Source organism: Dasypus novemcinctus, chromosome 4 (genome assembly GCF_030445035.2).
Source record: "Dasypus novemcinctus isolate mDasNov1 chromosome 4, mDasNov1.1.hap2, whole genome shotgun sequence".
NCBI classification, from domain to species: Eukaryota; Metazoa; Chordata; class Mammalia; order Cingulata; family Dasypodidae; genus Dasypus; species Dasypus novemcinctus.
This window is the reverse complement of record NC_080676.1, coordinates 16,953,442-16,980,787: the sequence shown is the minus strand read 5'-3', so window position 1 is coordinate 16,980,787 and position 27,346 is coordinate 16,953,442. Positions and strand designations below refer to the sequence as shown.

Here is a 27,346-nt window from a genome sequence, read left to right as displayed (position 1 = left end):
GTTGCTTTGGTCCACCAAGTTTTGTTATGTGTTTTTTTTTTCATTTTCTGCAAAGTGTTGTACATCAGGTTTTAATGGATGGAGTAAAGCATTCTTTCTTTTGTATAACAAATTATCAAGAGCATTGAGGATCATTAATTATGTCATCTAATTGGATTGAGGCAGGTGCAAAATACCTTAGATGAAGTGGTCACTGGCAGGAAGGCCTAAGTGCAAGTTTTTCTATTAGAAACCAGCATGTCTCCAGACTCCTGGAATTACTTTGTACTTATTGATTAATGGCCATAATTTATTACAGTGCAGAAGATCTTGCATTGAGTTAAATGTGTGATTAATCAATTTTCCATCAAATTATGAACAGCAGACCAGTTGGCAGAAAGAAAATACCAAGTGCATTTTCCCATGGTGTAAATATATCAGGACTTCAGCTAATAACTGTCTATCACTTGCTTAATATTCCCTGTCACACTGATAAATGTCATCTCCACAAATGGGCCACAGGTAGTAATGATGGAAAGATCACCAAACATGTTTTATAGCTGCCCTTCTTATATAATGAAATACTCTTTGAATCCATCTCAAAACAATTTATTGATGCAAAATTCATTTCTGCCTTCAGCTTGAAATATATCATTATTAGTCAACAATATTATATTAAACTGATAACTGATACTCAGGAAAGTAAACCTTAGGCGAAAGAGAGATGAATTTTGGAATTTCTGTGCTCAGAAGCTCATTTTTATTTTCTGTCAAAAATTCAGACATGTGACTAATTGACATTTCTAATCTGTTTTTAAAGCACAGAGCATGTGTGGAATGGAAACAGTAGAGAGACCTGTGGATTGACGGGAAGAACACATTTTTGTTCCAAAGGTTAATTCATCTGGTTAAATAACATATATTACAAGGATTCAGTAAATTAATTTTCTCCTATGAGCAAAGGTACTTCATCTTGCAACTAAAGTAGAAGAATACCCCCTAAAAAAGTATAGAAACAAACAGAAGTTGTAAGGTAACATAGCTCTGATTCAACCAAGTTTCAGAATGAATTTATATTAAATTCTTCCTTTAGAAATAAAAACTAATGAGGATCTATAAAGATTTAACTGGAATGAATAAATGTAAAGGAGGGAAGCGGACTTGGCCCAGTGGATAGGGCATCCGCCTACCACATGGGAGGTCCGTGGTTCAAACCCTGGGCCTTCTTGACCCATGTGGAGCTGGCACACATGCAATGCTGACATGCAAGGAGTGAAATGCCACGCAGGGGTGTCCCCTGCATAGGGGAGACCTACGCGCAAGGAGTGCACCCCATAAGGAGAGCCGCCCAGCGCCAAAGAAAGTGCAGCCTGCCCAGGAATGGCGCCACACATAGGGAGAGCTGACGCAGCAAGAATACGCAACATAAAGAGACACAGATTCACGTGCCGCTGACAACAACAGAAGTGGACAAAGAAGAACATGCAGCAAGATGGACACATAGAACAGACAACCTGGGGGAGTGGGGAGGGAAGGGGAGAGAAATAAATAAAATGAATCTAATAAAAAAAATGTAACGGTGACAGTGATAAGTCAGTGAGCCATTCCAGTCCAGAGGCAGTGAAACAATACATATAACAGCTTTAAAGGAAGCTGAGCCATACTTGGGCTCTGTACAAAGGATCCTAAAAATGCTAGAGCAGAAGAATCTTAAAAATTATGGCTTCCTTTTCCTGGAACAGGGAGATAAATGACCCCAGGCTTTGTTGATGGATACCAGTTGGTAGCCCAATAGCAGTCTTTTGGTGACTCTACAACTCCAAATTCAACTGAGTTTTGTGTTTTTTTAAATTAAATTAAATTTTTAATTATCTTTTTTTAAAGTTAATAGATCACACAAAACATTACATTAAAAAATATGAGGTTCCCATATTCCCCACTCCCCATCCCCATCCCCATCATTTTTTATTGTATTTTTTAAAGATATATAGATCACAAAAAAATGTTACATTAAAAAAAATAAGAGGCTTCCATATACCCACATCCCACCCATTCCACTCCTCCCACATCAACAACCTCTTTCATCACTGTGGCACATTCATCGCATTTAGTGAGTAGAGCTTGGAGCACTGCTGCACCACATGGATAAGAGTTTACATTGTAGTTTACACTCTCTCCCACTACATTCAGTGGGTTATGGCAGGATATTTAATGTCCAGCATCTGTCCCTGCAATATCATTAGGACAACTACAGGTCCTGAAAATGCCTCCATGTCACATTTCTTCTTCCCTCTCCCTCCCCTCAGCAACTACCGTGACCACTTTCTCCACATCAATGCTACAATTTCTTCCATTACTAGTCATAATAGTTCTATAGTAGAATATCAGTAAGTCCACTCTAAACCATATTTTATTCCTCCATTCTGTGGACCCTTGCGGTCACCCCTCAGGCTGAAGTGTGGTTTGCTGGCCTGGCGAGGGGCGGCGGCCGCGGTAGGCCTATTCCAAACCGCTGCCCCCATAATAGGGTGGTTGGTCGGGCCCACCGCCACCCCTGAAGGAAGCTCGGCATGGGCGCAGAGTGCCCTCGGGTCTCCCCTTCTCGGCAGCCATGCTTCCGCGGCCGCCCCTCCTCCCGGATGGTGCCACACGATGCCTTGTGGGGCGGCACCCTTCTTCTTCTTTCTCCCTGCACAGGCGCAGGGCGGAAAAATCCAGTCTGCCCTTTTCCCTCCCCCCCGACAGCAGCAACAGCCAGGCGTGGGCGGAAAAATCCAGTCTGCCCTTTTCCCTCCCCCCGACAGCAGCAACAGTCAGGTGTGGGCGGGAAACTCAAGTCTGCCCTCTACCCCAGCAACAGCAGCCACCAATCACTAAACCCTGCCACTTCCCCCAGCAACAGCAACAGCCAATCCCTAATCACCACCCCTCCCCCGTCCAGTACCGCCCACTGACCTTTCTCTGGCAACCAATCAGAACAGGGCGTGACTTCGACCAATCAGCCTTCCCCAGCCTCTATAAAACTGTTGCCTCTCCCTCAATAAAGTTGGACTTGCATGTTTACCTTGTCTCCGCAGTAGTTCTTCTGCCGTGCGCCCTCCAGTCCTGAGAGCCCCCGACAAGGGCCTGGCCTCCCTTGTCCCCAGTTCGTTGCCTGCTTCTCCAGGGGACCCCTTCGTCGCCGGCTTTGCCAGGCGACCCCGTCAGCTGAACCGCGCAACCCCTGTGAGACCGACCCCTCGTCTGCTGCCAGACCGACCGCTCGTCCCAAGTGTGACCGACCCCTCGTCCCAAGTGGGACCGACCCCTCGTCCTAAGCTGGACCGACCCCTCGTCCACAGCCAGACCCCACCTCTACCGACCGAGCAAACCGTCGCAGACCCTGGGATGGTGATGTCCACTCCACCTCTATGTCAAAAGGGGGCTTAGATCCCACATGGATGATGGATGCAATTCCTCTGCTTGCAGTTGTTGCGCACTCTTGATTCCCTGGTGTGGTGCTTGACCATCTTCACCTCCTTATTAGCTGACCTGTGTAAGTCCAAAGAACCAGAGAGTAGGAGTTGCAACTCTGCTAAGGCTCAGAGTCCAGCTGGCACATGGACAGTCCAAGGATTCAAGTCTCCTGAGTATACACCAACTCTAGTGCCAACCACAGGTTCAGTAAAATTGACAGAAGAGGCATATGTAGAAAGGTCCCATCTGAGTCCAATCCATCATACTCAGGAACACGATTTCCAAAGTAGGTTTCACAGACATGGCACTGAACTCCAGAGCCATCTGCCATAACCATAGAACCTGTGGGTCTCTGTAGCCCTCAGAAAAACCAGTACCTGGGGTTGTATCTACTTAAAGCTGTCTCTGGGGCCCTGCTGAGGCATGTATAAGTGCAACCCCTCTGATGACCTCCCAACTCTTTTTTGAAGACTCTTAGCCACATAAACTCATTTGTCTTTGCCATTTCCCCCTTCTATTCAAGGTCAAAAAGCAGTTTTTAACACATGATCCTACATGTAGGCTGAGATATTCTGCTGGTCTGAATTGACCTTTTTACTCAAGGTCTCTTTCTAGTTGCATCACCAGTTAGTGATTGTTGGTCATTCCTCAGCACCAGGGAGGCTCATCCCCAGAAGTCATGTTCTACACTGGGGGGGGGGGGAGGGGAAGGTAATGCATTTACATGCATTAGAGAGTGGCCACATTTGATCAACATGAAGGCTCTCAGGAGGTAACTTTTAGGCATCCTGCAGCTCTAGGTCTAGTTCATATTTCAGGCACACAGGCTCATAAGCGTAGTCATCAGTAACAAGGGCTCATCATTGGGCCATCCTTCTTCACTGGTCTTTGCCATTGCACTGGGGAAATTGTTGCTGTTCCATTGGGGAATGTGACAGAGCTCCCAGTGATAGGAACTCAGCACTCCCTCAGTTGTCATTTGTAACTGTAACTACTATGAAAATACCCAACATGTATCTGAACATTTTTATGTACCCTGTATACATGCCCTGGAGAACTCCCTCCCAACCATGTGCCGCTCATCAATAACATCCACACCAGCATTCCTCCCCTGCCGTAGTTGAACCTCTCTGTGGTTCAAAACTTCTTCAATAATGAAGCCTAATATACTGCCAAATTCAATTAATAGGAAAATGAAATAGTAGTGATAGGTTTAAATATTAGAAATAGAATGAATACTAATTTAGAAAAACTAAAATAAACTAAAAATAAATTGGGATATTAAAAATTAAAAATATTATATAACTTTGTTTTGATATTTGCCTTTCATCACTGTAATAGGTGTTGCCCTGTGTGTACAGTGGCAAGGCAATTTCTTTCATTTCTTCCTCAGTATCTACATCCTTTTTTTTTTCTAATTTTTAACTTTGTATTCAAAAAAAGTTTTATTTATTTATTTTTTAAAGATTTTTATTTTATTTCTCTCCCCTTCCCTGTTCCCCACCCCAGTTGTCTGCTCTCTGTGTCCATTTGCTGTGTGTTCTTCTATATCCACTTGTATTATTATCAGCACACCCAGAAACTGCATCTTATTTTGTTGCATCATCTTGCTGTGTCAGCTCTCCATGTGTGTGGCACCATTCCTGGGCAAGATGCACATGTTTTGCATTGGGCGGCTCTCCTTACAGGGCGCACTTCTTGCACGTGGGGTTCCCCTATGTGGGAGACACCCCTGTGTGGCACAGCACTCCTTCCACACATCAGCACTGCACGTGAGCCTGCTCATCACACGGGTCAGGAGGCCCTGGGTTTGAACCTTGGTAGGCAGATGCCCTATCGGTTGGGCTAAATCTGCTTCCCCAAAAAAGTTTTAGATCACAGTAATTCACATATACAGTATAGGGGACTCCCTTATATCCAACATCAAACCCTTTTCCCCCTTCCCCAGCAGTGATCATTTTACATAGTCATGTTATATTGAATACTCTATCCAACAAAGCTAACATTCAACTGAGTTTTAAACATCAGAATATTCACTTTTTCTGTACTAGGACATAAGCACTTAACCAAACTGTCTAATAGAAGTTCTCACAGTGGCATAATACCTATAAATTACAATCTCTTTTAGGCCTTCTGTCTTGAAGTTGAGGAAAGAGAATGGATTCCATTCCGCCTTACCTGAAATTAGGATTTTTTTTATCTTAAGCTTTTCCCATAATACAGAGCAATTTCCCTTATCTCCACGACACATGTTTCTCCAATAGCAGGACACTCAGTGCAAAGCTTTGCAAACCACTTTCCCCATAGCCACCGCCTCCTAAGATGAGTAGGTAATGATGTCTCCAAACCCTTTTTTCTCCAAGAACAGTCATCACCCCTTGTAAGTTTTAGATTCCCTAAGTTTCTAGACCACACATGTATGATGAATTTGAACTTATTCTAAAAACTATGTATCATACCATTCCTATTAATGTTTTTATTGTGTAATTTAGAAAACATAGCCATGAAAATAGTTCCCCAGTCCTCCTTTTAATGCCAAGCAGGGATTCACTTTAGATTGTCCTTTATTCCAATTTCTTCTTCCTGCCTTGTATAGAATTTTTAAGTACATTGTGTCACATGTTTTATGATGGATATTAAAATTCTGTAATTCCTCAAACTCAAGTTGCCAATCTTTTTAACACCCATTAAATCACTCCAACTAGAAGGAAGCAAACTTCTTGGATGAAGGGGGATTAGGGCTTCCATATGCCTAACAAAAGCATATATTCTACAGATCTTTTCCTAGTTCTGTGGAATTCTCAAGTTGAATCTCACTTTGACACTTACCTTAACATTCTTCTTTGATCACACCATATTTTAAGGTATACATAAAATTTGCCACCCAGAAGGAAGTTTCTGCTGAAGGGAGGAGAGATGGCATAACAGAACACATGTCTCTAAAACCCAGGCAAGTACGAAAAGGAGAATTGTTCAGAGGTGATCCTGTTAGTTTGGCCTTGAAATTTCCCCTGATATGATATCTCCTCTAGAAAGATCTGGTCGGTCCCCTTTGGCACAATGGAGAGGTTTAGCAAGTTCAACTATGTGCCGTATTATTGTTGGGTACATTTATGCCTCCTAACAAAAAGCCAAACAGGTGGAAGAATGATGCTGATGGGCAGCCACTTGGCAGCAGGCAATATGTTACCCTGCAATAGATGCCTTCAATTCTTACATACAACTGATTCTTCAGTGGCTGCAGGTTTGGAAACAAGTACACAAGTTTGAGTATATCACTACTGCTATCACTAGGTAATTGTTTAAATCACAATAGGGCAAATGTAAAATTGGTCAGGAAACTTTCATTCCATTTAATACTTGCAAATACTTATTGAATGCAATAACCTTCAAGAATCCTTAAATAATTTATACAAAGACCTTAGAATAGATCATCCTTTAATGAATATGTAAGGAGCTGAAAGCTTCCAAGCTTTTATCCATAGGTTCTTGACTGCAGTTCAAATGTATTCTAAGTCAAACTTTTATTAAATGCTAATACTTGCTGCTACTTGGGTAAGGCAACTGTGAATCTCCTGCACTAAAGATATATTGTAAAGGCCCATGCTCCCTTCATCAACAACCTAATTCCAATATTTTGACAGATCATCCTTATAAACTACTCCAAATCTGCCTGTCACTTGTCCCCTTCTCCTATGGCTAATATGTTCCTATTGCCCATACTTAGAACCAAAGTACGAACACTTCCCTCCACTGTCCTCTCACACGAAGAATGTTTCTAGCCTGGTCCTTTATCATCCCAGATCCCACATTGCCTGCTGGGACCTCATATGTGCCCTATGGATGGCCCATTTCACTGTGAAAGATTTTTATGCTATCCACAATGTTCCATCCACCTTTCTCCTCAGCCGTTACTTGTTTTACTTGACAGCCCCTCATCCCTCACAATGTTCTTTTCTCACTTTGTAATGATCCTCTTGTCTCTCTGCTCCTGTCACCTTTTCCAACTGAAGCCCAAAATGATTTTAGATCTCTTCAGACTCTGGGAAAAATGCTGTTTTGAAGTGACCAGGAGCTCAGCTGGTTAGCATCAAATCAAGCTGGTTTGATCTCCTTTTGCCTGGTCCTCTTGACCAGTGACCCTGAACTCCTGTCTTTTAATTTACAACCAACCACCTGCCTCTGATCCAGTTCAGTAACTTTATTTCTAACTTTTCCATGCCCCCCTCCTGAGACCATACTTCTTATAGTGTCTGATCATATCCCTCTCTCATTTTTTAAAAAATAATTTAATGAAGTGAAATTTATCTAACATAAAATCAATCATTATAAAGTGAGCAATTCAGTGGCATTTACTATAATACATTCACTATATTGAGAAACTACTACCTCTGTCTAGTTACTAAACAATTGAATCACTCCAAAATAAAACCCCTTACCCATTAAGTAATTTTCCCAGTTTTCCATTTCCCCCAGTCCCTGGCAACCATAAATCTACTTTCTCATTATGGATTTATCTATTCTGGATATTTCCTAATAATGCAATCATACAATATGTGAACTCTTGTGCCTGGCTTCTTTCATTTAACATAATGCTTTGGAGGCTGATTCGTGTTGTAACATGTATCAATACTTAACCCCTTTTTATGACTGAATAACATTCCATTCCTGAACATACCAAGATCTCTTTATCCATTCATCTGTTGATGTACATTTGGGCTGTTTCTACCATTTGGCTATTGTGAATAGTACTGCTATGAACATGCCTATACATGTAATTGAGTTCCTGTTTTCAAATCTTTTGGATGTTTAGAAGTGAAATTGTGGGGCCATATAGAAATTCTATGTTTAACTTTCTGATGAATCACCAAACTCTTTTACATAATGACTGAACCATTTTACATTTCCACCAGAAATGTACCAGGGTTCCAAGTTACCCACATCCTCACCAATATGTGCTGTTTTTCAATTTTTGTGTTATAACCATCCTAGTATATGTGAAATGGTACCTTAGTGTGATTTTGATTTGCATATCCCTAATAAGTAATGATGTTGAGTGTTTTCTCAGTATGTGTGCTAATCATTCCTTTCCCCATTTTAACTATTTTTACATATCAGCTAGTAAGACACTAGATGCTTTACATGTGTTATCTCAATTAATATTCTCAGTTATCCTAACAAAATAAATATTATCTCCATTTTAGAAGTGAGGAAGCTAAGGCTTTGAGAAATTAAGGACTGTCCAAAGTCTCCCAGCTAATAACTGGTAGAGCCATATTCAAACAGAGAGCTTTCTGAGTTCAAAGACCAAATGCTTGGGCTTTATGACACACATTGAATTTTAGGTGCAAATGGGATATCCAAGGGTTCAACACATACAGAGAATTGCACAACTGAACTTTAGGGGAGCTGATCTAACAGAAGGCTAGAATTTTTTCACATGACCCCCTTAATGCCAATTCCTGCTTCTAATATTAACAGATCTCCTGTATTCCTTCCTATCTACCCTAGGAAACCCAGCTGCCTTCCTTACCCATGGAACAGTGTGGGTCCTGGGTCTTCTCATCCCCATCACCCAGCCCATGTGGGCTGCTCGGGAAGGCAAGTTTCTTGAGGAGAAGGAATGCCTGCTCCCCATTGTAATTTTTCCAGGACACTGCACTGCCACTACCAAAATTTGGTTCTAGAGCAGAAACTTGACTGTTCTTTCTATTTATACACCATAGGTGTTTTTCAAGTTCTGAATTTACCTTCATATTCTTCTCCTATGACTCTTTTTCCTAGAAAAACTATCCATGGTCACACCTTCAAATCAAAGCTGTATTTTCAGTTCACTGAATTCTGCCTTCACAACTTTAAATACTATCTGACAACCTCTACCTGGATTTCCCATGAACAATTTGAATTTATTTTATATACAAATGAAGTCAAGATTTTTTCCACAAAACGATCTCCAATCCTAGACATCATTTTTTGGATAATATTCTCTAAGCCACTCTGACTGGGGAGCATTGATTAATCTTTGCCTCTTTCTTTTTTGTTTTTTGCCTCTTATGTCCAGTTGGATCATTAGGCACTCAAAGCTGTTGACTCAATTTCCACATTTTTTCAAATATCCAGCCTTTCTTTTTCACTCCTGGAGCTACTGTTTTTATTCCAACCCTCCTTACCTCTCTAGTAGTATTCCAATAGTCTTCCTTTTCTCTATATCCTACTCAAAACAAAAGCCTTCAGAGAACCAGACAGGGCTCGGTAGAGAACACAGCAATGGAGAAAGAGCATGCCCCTTCTGGAGCAGAAACTGTTACTCACCTCCAAATAACTGTTGCAGCGCTAGAACAAATGACAAGTGAGGCCAGATCTTCCAGACCCCAAAATACAGACTTTTCATGACAAAATTTCCAATTTTAAGATATTGAAAAATAATACCTGAAAAGACTTTAAAATATTATTTGTATTTTAACTTGTTGTCAAATTAAGGCTTTGACACACCAGTTTGTACCTTCTGCTTCAACAGGTCGGGCCAAACCTTCCACTGTTATAACTCCTTTTTCAAACCCTACTGATTAGAAATTCTCTCTCCCATCTCTGAAATTACAGATATATTATTTGTACTTAACAGATGTCTTCTTTCTTTAATATATGTGTATACATACACACATATTTGATTACTATTATACAAGCTCCTCGTGAATAAAATATTATGATCATTCATACATGTATGAATATATGAATCAATGAATGTAAGCTGAAGGAGGTCTTCCTTCAAATGACAGCCTGCAAAATTCCAGAAGAATAATTCCAAAGTGCAAATCAGTTTACAAAGTGCAAATAAGTTAATTTCTTAATAGGCAAAGTTAATGTCTTTTTCATCTTTGCCTCTTTCCCTCCTGTCTTCCTCTATTTTAATTGTTAATTAATTAATTTCTAAAGTCTAGGTATTAACTGATGTAATTCTCACACAAGCTCTATGAGGTAGGTATTATTATTGATCTTCATTTTCAATGGAGACTATGATGGTAAAGTAGCTTTCGTATAGTCACACAGAGAGTAGATGGCAGAATCGGAATTTGGATCCTAGGCAGTGGAGCTCTTAACTGCCACACCATGTTGTTTCCATTAAAAAGTGCCAGGAAAGAGTTCCAGTTAACCACACTGGTGGCATAAGATACTCTAAGGTACTGCTCCCCGACAGAATCTTTGAACAACTAGTAAAAATTGGAAAAGTCATCTTCTCCAAAACTCCAGAAAGTCCAGAAAACAGATAAAGAGCTGCAATAACTGAGCCAGTGTCAAAACAAGAAAATGGAGTTTTAAAACAGTAGGAGAATATCATGGCATCCTTGCTGCTACTTCTTCCACCCCCTGCACAATGTGAGGTCAGCTTTTGCTCCCACTGGGGGTCTCTGGCCTGTTCCAAATGGAACAGAGTAACCCCTGTGCACATACAGGGGAGGCTTGCATATTGGTGCCAGTCCATCAGGAAGTAACCTGATAAGCAGAACCAAGACACCATTCATACTCTGGCTCTACCTCCCAGTACTTACCCTCCAGACAGAAGCAGCTTTCAGACAGTTAAGACAGTGTAAGAAACAATTAAGTCAAATTGGCCCAGGTCAAAGGATTACTAGCTGTAGGGCATGCAATAAAGCACTCAGGAAGAGGAGAACTTTTATTTCATAGAGAAAAGAGGAGACATTCGGATTCCTGTATATACAGGCATCCCAAAGTCTACCATGAGCACAAGCCCAGTGTAAGGCATAGGTTCAGAAAAGATGGAGAGGACCCTGCACTTCATTTTCACTTTGGGCTGATCCTTTTGATATAAAGGCTAAATTGTGAAGAAGAGCATGAGGTAACACAGAGCAAATTTGTAAAGGCTGTGAATGGTGGGTATTTTTTGCATTTGTTTGTTTGTTTTTGTTAGCTCCTGGAACTCAAGGAAATATCTGTTGTATTACTATCTGAATAGAAACTTAAGGAATAGAAAACTCAGACTTAAATCTCAGAGATAACAAATTAAATTATTAAATGATAGACCATCCAAAGAAGGATGATTCAAGAACCATCAATGAAGATAACCAGACTTTAAATATACTGGAAAAGACTATTTTTTAAAATGCTCTTCCATATGCTCAAGAGGTAAAGGAAAACAGAAAAAGAACCAAGATTACTGGTTGGCAATGGAATAAAATATGTAAAGTCCTGAAAGAAAACAAGTGCTAACCAAGAATTTTGCATCCAGCAACACTAAACCTAGACATCAGGGAGACAGTAAGAGATTCCCAGGAAAAAAAGCTAAGGAAATTCATCACCAAGAGACCTGTCCTGCAAGCAGAGCTAAAGGGAATTCTTCAGGCTGAAAAGAAAGGACACTACACTGTGAATCAAAGTGGCATAAAGAAATGAAAATTTTCAGTAAAGGCAACCATCTGGGTAACTATAAATATCAGTACAATTGTATTGATTTTTTAAATCTATAACTCCACTTTTTACTCCTTACTGTTTCTGAAATGCATAATGAAAAATCTATGACTTCAGATGTAATTTATACATTAATTATAAATACATAATTTGTAATATGTACAAGAATAAGGTGGAGGGACAGACGAGTATAAAACGATGTCTATGCTATTGAAGTTAAGTTGCTATCAAATCAAATGTGATTGCTATAGATTGAAGATGTTAAATTTAAGCCTTAGAGTGATCAGAAAGACGTTATCTGAAAAAAATATACAGATGAATAATTGAGAAGGAACTCAAAATGTTATACTACAAAAAGTCAAATACAAAAGAAAGGCAGTGGACTTGGCCCAGTGGTTAGGGTGTCCGTCTACCACATGGGAGGTCAGCGGTTCAAACCCCAGGCCTCCTTGACCCGTGTGCAGCTGGCCCATGTGCAGTGCTAATGCACACAAGGAGTGCCCTGCCCGCGTGTAGGGGAGCCCCATGCACAAGGAGTGCACCCTGTAAGGACAGCCGCCCAGAGCAAAAGAAAGTGCAGCCTGCCTAGGAATGGTGCCACCCACACAGAGAGCTGACACAACAAGATGATGCAACAAGAAAAGAGACACAGATTCCCATGCTGCTGACAATAACAGAAGCGGACAAAGAAATAAGACGCAGCAAATAGACACAGAGAACAGACAACCAGGGTTGGGGGAGAGGGGAGAGAAATAAATAAAATCTTTTTTTAAAAATACAAAAGAAAGGAGCTATTAATGAAAGATTAAAAAAAAGCTATAAGACTTATGAAGACCAAATAACAAAAGTGCAGAAGAAAGTACTGCATAACAGTAGCTACTTTAAATGTAAAAGGTTTAAAGTCTCCATACAAAAGGCAGAGATTAGTAGAAAAGATAAAAATTTTTGACCCAACTGAATGCTGTTTACAAGAAAACAACATAAATTCAAAGACACAAGTAGGTTGAAAGTGAAAGGATGGAAAAAATATACTATGCAAACTATAACAAAAAAGATAGCTGGAATAGCTACACAAATATCAGATAAGACAGACAGTAAATAAAAATTTACAACAAGGGACAAAGTAGGTCATTATAAACTGATACAGGGGTAAATTCAATAAGACACAATTATAAATATATATACACCTAATGGCAAAGTCCCAAAATATATGAAACAAATATTGACAGAATGGAAGGGAGAAATAGACAGTCCTACATTAATAGAGACTCAAAGCAAAACTTTCAAAAACGAATAGAACATCTAGAAAGAGATCAATAAGGGTATAGAAGACTTGAACAATACAATAAACCAAATGGCCCTAGCAGACTTATGTAGAACACTTCATCCAATAGTAAGAGAATTCAGTCTTTTCTAGTGTTCATGGATCAGTCTCCAGGATAGGCTATATGTTAGGTCACAAAAATGCCTCAGTAAATTAAAAAATATTGAAATAATACAATGTATCTTCTCTGACCACAATGGAATAAAACTGGAATCAGTAACAGAGGGATAACTAGAAAATTCACACATGTGGAAATTAAACAACACACTGTTAAACAACGAATGGGTCAAAGAAGAGATCTCATAGAAATAAGGAATATCTTGAGGCAAACGAAAATGAGAACACAACACAAAAAATCTTATGGGATACAGAAAGGTAGTGCTGAGAGGTAAATTTATAACTCTAAATGCTCCCAACAGAGGATCTAGAAAAAGGAGAACAAACTAAATCCAATGTGAGCAGAAGGAAGGAATTAACAAAGATTAGGATGGAAATAAATGAAATAGAAAAAAAAAAAACAGAAAGAGTCAGTGAAACTAAAATTTGGTTCATAGGAAAGCTCAGCAAAATAAACAAACTTCTAGCTAGACTGACAATAAAAGAGGGGATGCAAATAACTAAAATTGGAAATGGGGGGAGGGGTGATTACTACTGACTCCATAGAAATAAAAAGGATTGTAAGAGGATACTATGAACAGTGGTATGCCAACATATTAAATAATGTAGATGAAAGGGACAAATTGCTGGAAACACACAAACTACCTACAATGATTTAAGTAGATATAGAAGATCTCAAAAGACCAATTAAAAGTAAAGAGATTGAGTCAGTAGTCAAAAATCTCCCAGAAAAAAAAGATGTCTCAGAACCAGATGTCTTCAGAAGTGAATTTTACCAAGCAGTCCAAGAAGAATTAATACAAGTCTGTTCAAATTCTTCCAAACTATTCAAAGGAAAGGAGCACTGCCTAACTTAGTCTATTAGGCCAACATCATCCTAACACCAAATGCAGATAAAGATTACCAGAAAAGAAATTTACAGACCAAAATCCCTCATGAATACACTTGCGAAGATCCTCAACAAAATACTAGCAAACTGAATCGAAGAGCACATTAAAGGAATTATACACTGTGATAAAGTGGGATGTATCCCAGGGGCACAAGGATGGTTCAACACGGGAAAATCATTTAATATAAAATACTACGTCGTAGTTTGAAATTTTATGAATCCCAAAAAGAGAAAGATTATGTTTGTGAATTAATTCTTTCCTGTGGGTGGGATGCTCTTTCAAATTGGACTCCATTAGTGAGAGATGACTCAGGCTGAGTTTCCACCCTCTTGCTAGGTCTGATATAAACAAAGAAACATAGGAAAAGAGAGTGCCACCATATTTTATCCTGCCATGTGAGGGAAAAGAGAGGCTAAAAGAGCTGAGGCCCAGGGAGAAATAAACTGTATATATGCCTGATAGCTTGCAGCTGAACTCAGGAAGAAAGCAGAGCAGCCAAGCCTGAGAGAAGAGGCCAGTAAAAGACAAGCTTCTATGCCTGGTTGCACATAGCTGAGCTCTGGGATATGGTAGCCTGGAAAGGAAGGCAGAGACCTAGTCAGAGATCACCTGCCATCTTGCTTCAATACTTGGCAGCTGACATTAAAGAGAAAGCACCTCTTATAGTGTCTTGAGTTGGACTTTTCACAACCTTGGAACTATAAGCATTTACCCCCAAATAAATCCCTTTATAAAAGCCAAACCATTCCTGGAACTCTGCATTGACAACCCTTTGGCAAACTAAAATGCCGCATTAATAGAACAAAGGGAATAAACCCATATGATCATCTCAGCTGATACCAAAAAAAAAATGCATTTGACAAAATTCTGTACCCCTTCTTGATAAAATCACTATTTCATTTAATTCCAGAAAATTAGGAATAGAAGGAAACTTCCTCAACATGATAAAGGGTATATATGAAAAATCCAAAGCTAATATGATACTTGTATTCATTTCCTAAGCTGCTCAAAAAAAAACATTATGAAATAGATCAGCTTAAACAATGGGAATTTATTCGCTCATGGTTTGAGAATGGGAAAAGGGGCAAATCAGGGTGTCATCAAGATGGTTTCTTGCCCAAAAACGGTGGCATCCTAGGACTGGCTTCCAGCAATCCTTGGTTCCTCTGTCTTATGGCAAGGCACATGGTGGCATCCCCTAGTCTCTCTCATCTCTTCTGGAGTCCATAGATGTCCAGTTTCTTGCTTTCTTTGGCATTTCCTTCCCATGTCAGAATTTCATTCTATTATAAAGGACTCCAGTAATAGGATTAAGACTCATTTCGACTGAGGCGAGTCATGCCTTAACTGAAGTAACCTCATCAAAACATCCTACTGAAAATGGACTAATAACTACAATCATGGATTAGATTTAAGACCATGTTTTTTCTGGTATACGTCCAGCTTCAAACCATCACAATACTTAATGATGAAAGACTGAAAGTTCTCCCTCTAGGATCCAGAGCAAGACAATAATATTCACTGTATCCACTGTCACTCAACGTTATGCTGGAAGGTTTAGCCAGAGAATTAGACAAGAAAGAAGAAATAAAAGGCATCCAAATTGGAAAGGATGACCTAATCCTATATATAGAAAATCCCTAAAATTTCACAGCAAAGCTACAAGAGCAAATAAATGAACTCAGAAAACTGGTGGGCTAGAAAGCCAAAACTCAAAAATCAGTAGTATTTCTATACATTACTAATAAAAAATCTGAAAAGGAAATCAAGAAAAAATTACATTTACAATAGTAATAAAAGAATAATGTATACTGGAATAAATTTAATTGAGGATATAAAGTATTTGTAGATAGAAAGATGTCAAAGACCTAGGTAAATGGAAAGATATTCTGTATTCATGTATCAGAAGAAATATTGTAAGATGTCAATTTATGCAAAGTGATTTACAGATTCAACTCAGTCCCTATAAAAAGTCCAACAACCATTTTTGCAGAAACAGAAAAGCTAGTCATCAAGTTTACATGGAATGTAAGGGACCCTGGGGAAGCAAAATCCTTTTTTAAGAATGAAGTTAGAGGACTCATACTTTCCAATTTTAAAAAATATTACAAAGATATAGCAATGAAAACAGTATGGTACTGGCATAAGGACAGATATAGAGACCAAAGAAATCAAATTGAGAGATCAGAAATAAACCCTCATAGCAACAGCTAATTGATTTTTTAACAATGGGAGCAAAAACCACTCAATAAAGAAAGAATAATCTCTTCAACAAATGGAATGGGGAAAACTAATATTCATATGCAAAAGAATGAAGGTGCACTCCAACCCACACTACATACAAAAATTAACTCAAATTGCATCAAAGAATTAGCAATACATAAGATTCAAAACTCTAAAACTCCTAGAAGAAAACTTAGGGAAGCATCCTCAAACATATTAGGCAATGGCTTTTTTTTTTAAGATTTATTTTTATTTATTTATTTCTCTCCCCTCCCCCTACCCCAGTTGTCTGTTCTCTGTGTCTATTTCTGCATGTTCTTCTTTGTCCACTTCTGTTGTTGTCAGCAGCACGGGAATCTGTGTGTCTTCTTGTTGTGTCAGCGGTCCATGTGTGCAGCACCATTCCTGGGTAGCAGCTGAATTTTGTTTCGCACTGGGCGGCTCTCCTTACAGGCTTTTTAGACTTTACACAAAAGCATGGGCAATAAAAGAGAAAATACTTAAATGAAGCTTCATCAAAATTAAAATTTTTTGCCCCAAAGGACTTCATCATGAAAGTAAAAGGAGAGCCTACAGGATGGGAGAAAATATTTGGAAACCACATATCTGATAAAGGATTAATATCTAGAATATATAAAGAAATCCAACTCAACAACAAAAAGACAACTCAGTAAAAAATTGGACAAAAGACTTGAATATACATTTCTCCAAAGAAAATAAACAAATAGTCAATAAGCACATGAAAACATGCTCAACATCATTAGCTGTAAGGGAAATGCAATTCAAAAACAAAATAAGATAGATATCACATTTACTAGAATGGGTACTATTCAAATAGTGGAAAAATAACAAGTGTAGGAGAGGATTTGGAGACAGGAATGTAAAATGGGGCAGTTACTGCGGAAAACCATTTGTCAGTGCCTCAAAAAATTAAGTATAAAATTACCATATGATATGGCAATCCCTCTTCTAAGTATATATTGATAAGAATTAATAGTAGGGACTCAAACAGATATTTGCACACTGATGTTCATAGCAGCATATTCACAATTGCCATATGGTGGAAGCAATCCAAGTGTCCATCAACAATAAATAAAATGTCATATATACATACAACAGGGTATTATTCAGCCATAAAAAGAAATTAAGTTCTGATATGTGTGACAACATAGATGAACCTTAACATAATGTTGAGTGAAGTAAGTCAGAATCAAAAGGGCAAATACTAATAAAACAAGCAAAGGGCAACTACTGAATTATAGCATGGCTATGAAATAATTAGAATAAGAAATTCATAGAGTCACAAACTTGAACACAGGTTACCAGGGGCTGATTGTGGGTAGGGAATGGGTTGTTAATGCTTAATGGGTACAGAGTTTCTGTTTGAGGCAATGGAAAATTTCGGTAATGGATGGTAAAGATGGTAGCATAATATTGTGAATATAAATACAACTGTATTATATATTTGAATGTGGCTAAAGGGGAAATTTTACATCTATATATGTTGATAGAATAAAATTGAAAAAAAAAGAAGCACATAGCACTGTACAACACAGTAAACCCTGACTGAAACACTGGACTATAGTCAATAATATAATTATAATAATGCTTATGAATTGTAACACTAACGCAAAGTATTCTAATAGGGAAAACTGTGTTTGTGAAGGGTGGAGTATATAGGAACTCCTAATTTTCTGCATGTTCATTCAGTTGATTTACCAGATAGATAGATAGGTAGATAGATAGGGAGATACCTATCTGGAAGGAAACTGCAAACAGGGATTACCTCAGGGTCTGGAAATGGGGAGGAGGGGTAAGGATAAAGAATTTTCAATAGTTTTCTTTTTTTTTTCCTGCACTGTTCCTGGAGGTACTGCAATACCAGGTCGATGCATGGAATGGATGGGGCAAGCTCCTATTCCATCTCCCTGTTCCAAAAATCCATTTAATATGTTGTCCTCAGATAGAGGATGTATCAGATATTAAACCCATAAGAACAGATACTACACTTGATCTTAGCCACATGGCTAAGAAGCAATATCATTTCTTTCTTCTTTATTTTTTCTAATTTGGTTTTGGTTACTGTTATTGTTTTTGCCATTCTTTCATAATAAAATGGAAGCAACTCATTTTCAAATCACAGTTGAACTAAAACCATAGGGGGAAGGAGATGTGGCTCAAATAATTGGGCTCCTGTCTACTATATAGGAGGTCCAGTTTCAATATACAGGGTCTCATGGTGAGGACAAGCTGGCCCATGTGGCGAGCTGGCCCATGCAGACTGCTGGCCTGTGTGGAGAACTGGCCTGCATGGAGTGCTGGCCCATACAGGAATGCAGACCCATGCTGGAGTGCTGCCCCGCACAGGGGTGCTGGCCCACATGGGGAGTTGGTGCACCAAGATGATGCAACAAAAGGAGACACAGAGGAGAGACAATAAGAGATGCAGTAAACCAGGGAGCTGAGGTGGCACCTCTCTCCCACTCCAGACGGTCCCAGGATTAGTTCCCAGAGCCACCTAATGAAAACACAAGCAAACACAGAAGAACACGCAGTGAATGGACACAGAGAATGGACAATGGAGGGAGGGAGAGAAATAAAATTTAAAAATTAAAAATTAAAAAAAATTTTTAAAACCATAAGTTGGCCACCAATACAAGATTTCAACAAAAATCAAATATCCTGTTTATTGCTCATATTTTATTACTATTTAAAAATTGTCTTCTTGTGAAGCAAGTTGCTATATGGTGGGTTATGGGAATACAGGCTCAGGTAGAACAAAGACATGTAGCAAATGACTGCTTCACTGTATCAAAAAGGGATCAAAAAAACCTGGAAGAGATCCCATCATGGCCAGTGTTTGCTAAAAGCTGCTGGGAGCAGTATATCAGAAATGTGTTGGTTTTTATAATGGAAATTTATCAAATTAAAAGCTTCCAGTTCTGAGACCATGAAAATACCCAAATCAAGGCATTATCAAATATACTGTCTCACAGAAGGTGGGCTGCTGGCGATCCTGGACTCCTGCCATGTAGCAAGACACAACAGCGGCTCTGCCAGTCTGGGTCTCTGCCTTCTCCTCCAGGCTTACTTTCTCCCCAAGCTCAGCTGTGGGTGATCAGGCACAAGGTTCGTCTCTCCCCTCTCCTCCAGGCCTTGTCTCTTTCATCCTCCAGGGACCTCTTTCTGTGCCTCTGAGCTTCACTGATTTCAGCTTCCAGCCTCCAAGATCTCTCTCTGTCTCTCAGAGTTTCTCTGGCTCTGCAGCTTGTTTCTGTGTGTGTGGCTTTTAATCATCCATTTTTAAAGGATTCCAGTAGGAGGATTAAAATCCACCCTCAGTCACACAACCTAATTAAAGGACCTTAACAGAAGTAATTTAATCAAGAGTTCTCACCTATGATAGTTTTACATGTGCAGGAATAAATTAGCTTTAAGGACCTGATCTTTTCTGGGATCCACATAAAACTGCAAACTGTCATAGCCCATCTCCTGGGGAGGCCAAGTGCTCAGGTCAAGGTCAGTGGATAGAAGCTCTACACACCACTTCACACTAGAGAAGAGAGACAAATCTGTGCTGCCTGACTTCCCGAGCAGTGGTATAAATCCTTTATATCAGTAAAATCTATAACAGTATATAAATATATATGTGCGTATATGCCTCTCACCCCGAAACCAATTGTTAAACAATTACCTGTGTACTACTGTATTATTAAAACTGTGACCATATTTAGAATCCAGCTAAAAGAAAGCTGAGTTGGAGATCCATTCAGTTTAGTTTACAGGGACATATTTATGAGATTTGTTGTCACTTCCATGTAAAGTTAAGTTATTATTAGCCATACACATGTAGGAATGGCTTCTATAACTATTTCAACTGCCCACCCTGCTGATTCAATCAGCACCGTGACATAAAGGTGCAAGATCAGAGATTGTATTGTGATAGGAGCATACCCGATGGTACCCGGAGCTGAAGGGTGTAGGTTATAGTGAAAACACAAGAACCAGAAGTGAGTCTGGAAAATTCCTCCAATTACCAGACATGAAAAATTATTAGCAGAAAATTACGACGTCCTTGACACCTAGTAAAATTTTAAATTCTTTTCTGTTATGAACATTCGCAGTATTTGAATGTTTATAAATATAAACATACTATCCCCCCCTTTTTTTTTGTATGTGCTTAATTTAAAAGGAAACTGTGTAAGGTAGGAAAAAAACTATAAAATCAGACCCCTGCAATATCAGCAAGTTTTTTTTTCTTTCTTGATAGAGATGACATATTTGATAAAGCTAGAACTCAGCATTTTAACTACAATTTGGATTTCAATAAAACAACTGAAAAGTTACAGTCACCTAATTTTGGCATAGAGAAAGGGTACCTTTTTTGCCTTTTTAAAATTTATCTACTAAAGAACTGAGGAAAGTCAGCTAAAAAATAAATGAAATATGAAAGAAAGTTGATTAAATATAAGCAATGCAAACAACAGAAGTTGATTGCTGATTTTAATAAAAAATTTTATCAGATGATAGCAAAACCAGTAGCTCATTAAAATGAAAAGATAAAATTTAGAAAAAGAGTTTTCAACTCTAGTGGAATAGATTCTTACTGAAAGAAACTACTAGACCAATAAATAATGATTGCAAAAGTTTCATGTGGGTGATGGTGTGTTGGCAAGAACACTGGCCTATGACTTAGTAAACATGGGCTAGTCATGGCTCATCCTTAACCAATTATGAACCTGGCTCTTTGTGATTCCTCATTACTAAGATAACCATGCAGGTGGGCCAAGAGTCAATCATCTGCCTGAACCTCAAGGTCTGACTCTGGGTCTAAAGCAATCAGTTATGACATTTGTCATAAAGAATAAACTACCATCATATACCTAAAAACAATTCCTACAAATTAATGTTGAGCAGTTCTTCAAAGATAACATGGAACAAGGAATGAACTGATATTCTGAATTCATTTTCTACTGCACAGGGCTCTTGTCTTTCAGGAATTTGTATTCCCTCATCCTTTGTCCACCTCAACTTCTTCTCTCGCTCAGAGAAAATTTTAATGTCTCTTCACAACATTGCCTGGGACATTGACCAGGGTACCTACCGGTGCTCTACCTACCTGGGATATTCAAGTTGGACAAACATTTTGGGGATTCACTGTTCATTTTCCATACTGTGGTAGATGTGATTAAGCGTTTGAGAAATAGTATTTCTTATTTATAAATTCTGGGAAATCCACTAAGAGGGGTTGCTAGATGTGTTCCACAGCAGGAGGTACTGAGACTTTTGCACATTTTATCCTTAACTTGGATGTTAGAATGAAAATCCTGTTTATCCACTTTAAAGATGAAATCCAGGAAGGAAAAGTTGCTTAACCCTTGGAAAATTTGAATAAAACTTCAAGGAAATCTAAGTGAATTGGAAAACTAGTCAGGAAAAATGTTGAATAATCTCAAGAGATATACATTGGAAGGTATAATTTAAAAGTAACTTTTTCATGATTTTAAAATGTTAAGTATAACCTCCGGAAATTTTGAGACAATTATTTCAAACTTCTCTGCATGTTGAATATTACTGTTGTGATCTATCTGGTTATTGACAACACAATTTAAGAGGAAAAAAAGATAACTTGGAAACAATTCAGAAGAAAGCAGTGAAACTTGTCATGTAATTAGAAAAGATAATGTGGTCATTTGGAGCTATGTATGCAGAAAAATATATTCTCAAACTAAGAACTCTTGGTGGATGTGACTGTAAATAGGATCTTTTGGTGCAATTACTTCAGTTAAGGTGTGATTCTGGTAAATCAGGTTGGGTCTTAATCCTATTACTGAAGGCCTTATAGAGAAGGTCACATAGAGAGCAACAGGGAGCAATCAAAAGCTGAAATCAACGGTATCTGGAAGAGACAAGAAAAGTCAGGAACCAAGCATCACTGGCAGCCAGATCCAGAATGCCAGTTTTTCTGGGAGAATGGTTGTCTTGATGACACCTTAATTTTGGATTCTCCTAGTTCAAAACTGTGAGCCAGTAAATTCCTGTTGTTCAAGCCAACACATTGCATGGTATTTGTTTTAGCAGCAAGGAAATTAAAACAGGTAACTATAAAAAGAAATTATAGGGGAAGTGTCTGGCTCAGACAGCTGGGCTCCCATCTACCATATGGGAGGCCCTGGGTTCGCATCCTGGGGCCTCCTTGTGAAGGAAGGTTGGCCCACATTCTGCAGAGAGACACCTGGCCCAAGGCACCGAGGAGAGCTGACTCAGCAAGGTGACCCAACAAAAAAGGATACAAATAAAAACACAGAAGAGTGCAGACATGCAAGCCTCAAGGTGGCGGGGGGGGGGGGGGGGGGGAGGCGGGGAATAAAAATTAAAAAAAAAAAATTATAGGAATTAAAATAGTTGAAAATGAAAAATAGGATGCTGAAAAGTGACAGCATAAGGATTTTGAAGTTTGTAAAATATATCTAAGATTGTCTTTATTGAAGGTATAAATTGAAGATATCAGTTTAAAAATGGAATGTGAGGGAAGAACCATCAAGATGGCAGTGGAGTAAGGCTCTCCTAGAGTCATCTTCTGCTACAGGGCAGTTAGCAAAGACCCAGAGCTCTCTAGCTGAAGCACCTGTTTGGGGGCTCCAGGAGGCCAGAAGAGCATCCTGCAACGTCCATGTGGGAGCGGAAGGAGGAGACTGTTGTCTGCAGAGAAGACTCATAAATAGAGCACTCCACACAACAGAGGCCAGTGCCCATCCTCCACCAGAGGTACAAGCTGTTCTGTGGCAGCAGTTGAAAGCTCACTTCCCCAAAATGGGGGAGGAAGAGACGGTTGGTCACCAATTTCAGCTATGATGAGGAAATTCAGTGGGCTACAGTATGATCCTGAGAACAACTAAGGTTTGAGCCTATCCAGGACAGAAAGAGGCTGGGAGCTACCATCTTAACTCCACTCCTGGCATGAGGGGAAGTGGGGCAGACTGGTGGGGACCAGCTTCTTCCCATCCAATCATATTGCAGCTCTAGTCTAGGCCCCAGTGCCAGCTCCAGCAGGAAAGAAGCTGGAGGAACCTGCCCCAACCTCTCCGGGAAATTACCAGCCAAGCCACAGAGGCCAGTGATTATCCTCCTCTGGTAGCTCAGGCTGCTCCAGGAGCTGCTCTGTGATGGGAATTGGAAGTTCCATTTCCCAGAAAAAGGGGAAGAAGAGACTGTTGGCTGCTGATTTCACCTACTGATTGGTAGACTTGGCAGGCTAAGAGATAACCCTGGAAACAAGGGGGTGTGAATCAGCCCAAGTCAGAAAGAGGCCAGTAGCCACCATTCTGTCTCTGCCCCCAGCCTGAGGGGAAGCTGGGTTGACAGTTTCTTTCACACAGATCAGTCTGCAGCCCACCTAGGCTTCAGCCCCTCCTCTGGCAGGTAGGAGGCTGAGGAGCCCTGCACCAGCCTATACAGGTAACTGCAGGGAACTTTGGCTGGCATAGACTGAAAACCAGAAGTCTACCAGGGCAACTACAGTCATCTTAGGACCTGCACTGCATAGATTATTGCCCACACCTGCAGCTCCATCCCTGCCCCAGGCAGGGAAGAAAGGGATGTGAAGCTTCATCAGTCTCTCTGGGCAACTACAGTCTAGGCCTGCACATGGATTATTGCCTGTGACTCTGTCCCTACCCCTGCCAAAGGAGAAAGTTGGAAGAAGCTTCATTGGTCCCAGGTGTAATGAGGGCAGCTTGAGCCTCCACAGTCTATAGCACCAACTACATGCTTGGCTCCTACCGCATAACCAGCGATAGAGAAATGATAGGAAGCCCTAAGCTAGAAAGAAAAACTGCACCCAGAAAAAAATACTCTAGTAAGCCAGATGCAAAGACACCAACAAAAAATTACAATCCACACCAAGAAACAGGAAGCTATAGTCCAGTTAAAAGAACAAGAGAAGCCTCCAGGTGATATAAAGGAGTTGAGAAAACTAATTATAGATGTTCAAACAAATCTCTGTAATAAATTCAATGAGATCGCTAAAAAGATTAAGGATATTAAGAAGACATTGGATGAGCACAAAGAAGAATTTGAAAGCATACATAGAAAAATAGCAGATCTTAGATCTTATGGGAATGAAAGGTGCGATCAATGAAATTTTAAAATCTTTGGAATTATATAAGAGCAGATTTGAGGAGGCAGAAGAAAGGATTGGTGAGCTTGAAGAAATGGCTCCTGAAAGTGAACATACAAAAGAACAAATGAAGAAAAGAATGGAAAAGGGAAACGGACTTTGGCCCAGTGGTTAGGGCATCCGTCTACCATATGGGAGGTCCGCGGTTCAAACTCCAGGCCTCCTTGACCCGTGTGGAGCTGGCCATGCGCAGCGCTGATGCACGCAAGGAGTGCCGTGCCACGCAAGGGTGTCCCCCGCGTGGGGGAGCCCCACGCGCAAGGAGTGTGCCTGTGAGGAAAGCCACCCAGCGTGAAAAGAAAGAGCAGCCTGCCCAGGAATGGCGCCGTGCCGCTGACGACAACAGAGGCGGACAAAGAAACAAGACGCAGCAAATAGACATCAAGAACAGACAACCGGGGGGGGGGGAATTAAAATAAAATAAAATAAATAAATCTTTAAAAAAAGAAAAAAAAAAGAAATGAAAAAATTGAACAAGGTCTCAGGGAACTAAATGACAGCAAAAGGCATGCAGACATACCTGTCATGGGTGTCCCAGAAGGAGAAGAGAAGGGGAAAGGCGCAGAAGGAATATTTAAAGAAATAATGATAGAAAATTTCCCAACCCTATGGAAGGACATAAATATCCCTACCCAAGAAGCACTCCCATCTGAAAAAATCCAAGTAGACCAACTCCAAGACACATACTCATCAGAATGTAAAAGGCCAAAGACAAAAAGAGAATTCTGAGAGCAGCAAGAAGAAAGCAATGCATAACATACAAGGGATATCCAATAAGATTAAGTGCTGATTTCTCACCAGAAACCATGGAGGCAAGAAGACAGTGCTCTGATATACTTAAGATACTACAAGAGAAAAACTTCCAACCAAGAATCTTATATTCAGCAAGACTGTCTTTCAAAAATGACGGTGAAATTAGAATATTCACAGATAAACAGAAACTGGGAGAATTTCTAAGCAAGAGACCAGATTCTCAGGAAATACTAAAGGATATGCTTGAGCCTGAAAAGAAAAGACAGGAGAGAGGGGCCTGCAAGAGAGTCTAGAAATGAAGATTATATCAATAAAAGTAACTAAAAGTATCAAAAGAGTGGTGAAAATAAAATATGACAGATAAAACTCAAATAGTCAGGAATAAACTTAACCAATGATGAAAAGCACTTGTGTTCAGAAAACTGCAACTCAGTGTTAAACAAATCAAAAAAGCCCTAAATAACTGAAAGAACACTCCATGCTCATGGATTGGAAGAATAAACATCATTAAGATGTCAATTCTACTCAAATTGATATACAGTTTTAATACAATACCAATAAAAATTCCACCAGCATTGAAGAAAATAATTGAAAACATGATCATTAAATTTATTTGGAAGGGTAATAAGTCCTGAATAGCCAGAAACATCATAAAAAGGAAAATTGAACCCTCATCTCCAGACTTCAAATCATAATAGCTAGCTATAGTGGTAAAAACAACATGGCACTGGCCTAAAGACAGACACAATAGACCAATGGAACCAAATTTATGGTTCAGAAACAGACCCTCACAGGTATGGTCAAGTGATTTTTGACTAGCTGTCAAATTCACACAGCTTGGGCAGAACAACCTGTTCAACAAATGGTGCTGAAAGAATTGGACATCCATAGCTGAAAGAAGGAAGGAGGACCCCTATCTCACACCTTATCCAAAAACTAACTCAAAATGGATCAAAAAACTAAAAATAAAAGCAAGAACCATAAAACTTCTAGAAGAAATTATTGGAAAATATCTTCAAGACCTGGAGGTAGGTGGTGGATTCTTAAAGGAGATATGAGGAGGGCTGAGTGGACTACTGATGTTTAATGTATGTAGAAGTTTTAATTAGCTTTGTGGAAATATATAGAGTGGATGGTAACACACAGTGAGTAACAGCTAGTTTATAAATGGGGATGTGACTGAAAATGGTAATCTAGTTATGTGAATGCCAATTGACGGAATGGTTGAGAATAATCTAGGAACTGAATAGCACAGTAAACCAAGAGGTGGGTGAGAATTGTGGTTGATGGTACAGATGCAAGAGTGTGCTTTGTTAAGTAGAACAAATGTATATCACTACTGCAGGGTTTGGGGAATGTGAAGAAGCATGGGAAAAATACAGCTGGAGTGACCTATGGACTGTGGTTAGTAGTAATAATATAATATTCTTGCATCTATGCAAAAGATGTACTGTGTTGATACTGAGGCAGTATGGAAAATGTGAGCTAAATGTACACTACAGAAATGGTAACAATCAGATGATATTATTTTTTCTATAGCAAGTGACACAACCACATTGTGGTATGTTGATGGTGGGGTGTTGTTTGGGAATTCTGTACATGTGCATAATTGTTTTATAAGTTTACAACTTCTGTCATAAAAAACATATTTGAAAAATAATAATAGGGTGAGTTCGGGGAAAAACACACCAAATGTAAGATAAGAACTATGATTAGTAGTAAGATTTTGACAGCGTTCTTTCATCGTTTGTAACAAACGTCTCATGACAATGCAAGGTGTTGGTGAAGGATTGATATATGGGACCCCTGTATGATGTTATGCATGTTTGCTCTGTAAGTTCACAACTTTTACTATACACTTAATTGTTTATGTATGTTCATATATAAATGATATAAAGATAATAATAACCGGATTGGTTAGGGGAAAATACTTTGTTTAGTAGTAAAATTTTGACAATGATCTTTAATCATTAGTTCAAAAACAGTGCAAGTTATTGGTGG

At 39.4% G+C, this 27,346-nt stretch overlaps 1 non-coding gene and 1 pseudogene across 1 annotated transcript; one reads left to right on the top strand and one right to left on the bottom strand.

Annotated features, from left to right (window-relative positions):
* The window catches only part of LOC105744803 (cell division control protein 42 homolog pseudogene), a 163,202-nt pseudogene that overhangs the window by 130,891 nt on the left and 4,965 nt on the right, over positions 1-27,346 (top strand).
* LOC111760821 (U2 spliceosomal RNA) lies at positions 18,262-18,452 on the bottom strand. The gene has a single exon (XR_002794405.1). It is a non-coding gene; the product is annotated as a U2 spliceosomal RNA (small nuclear RNA).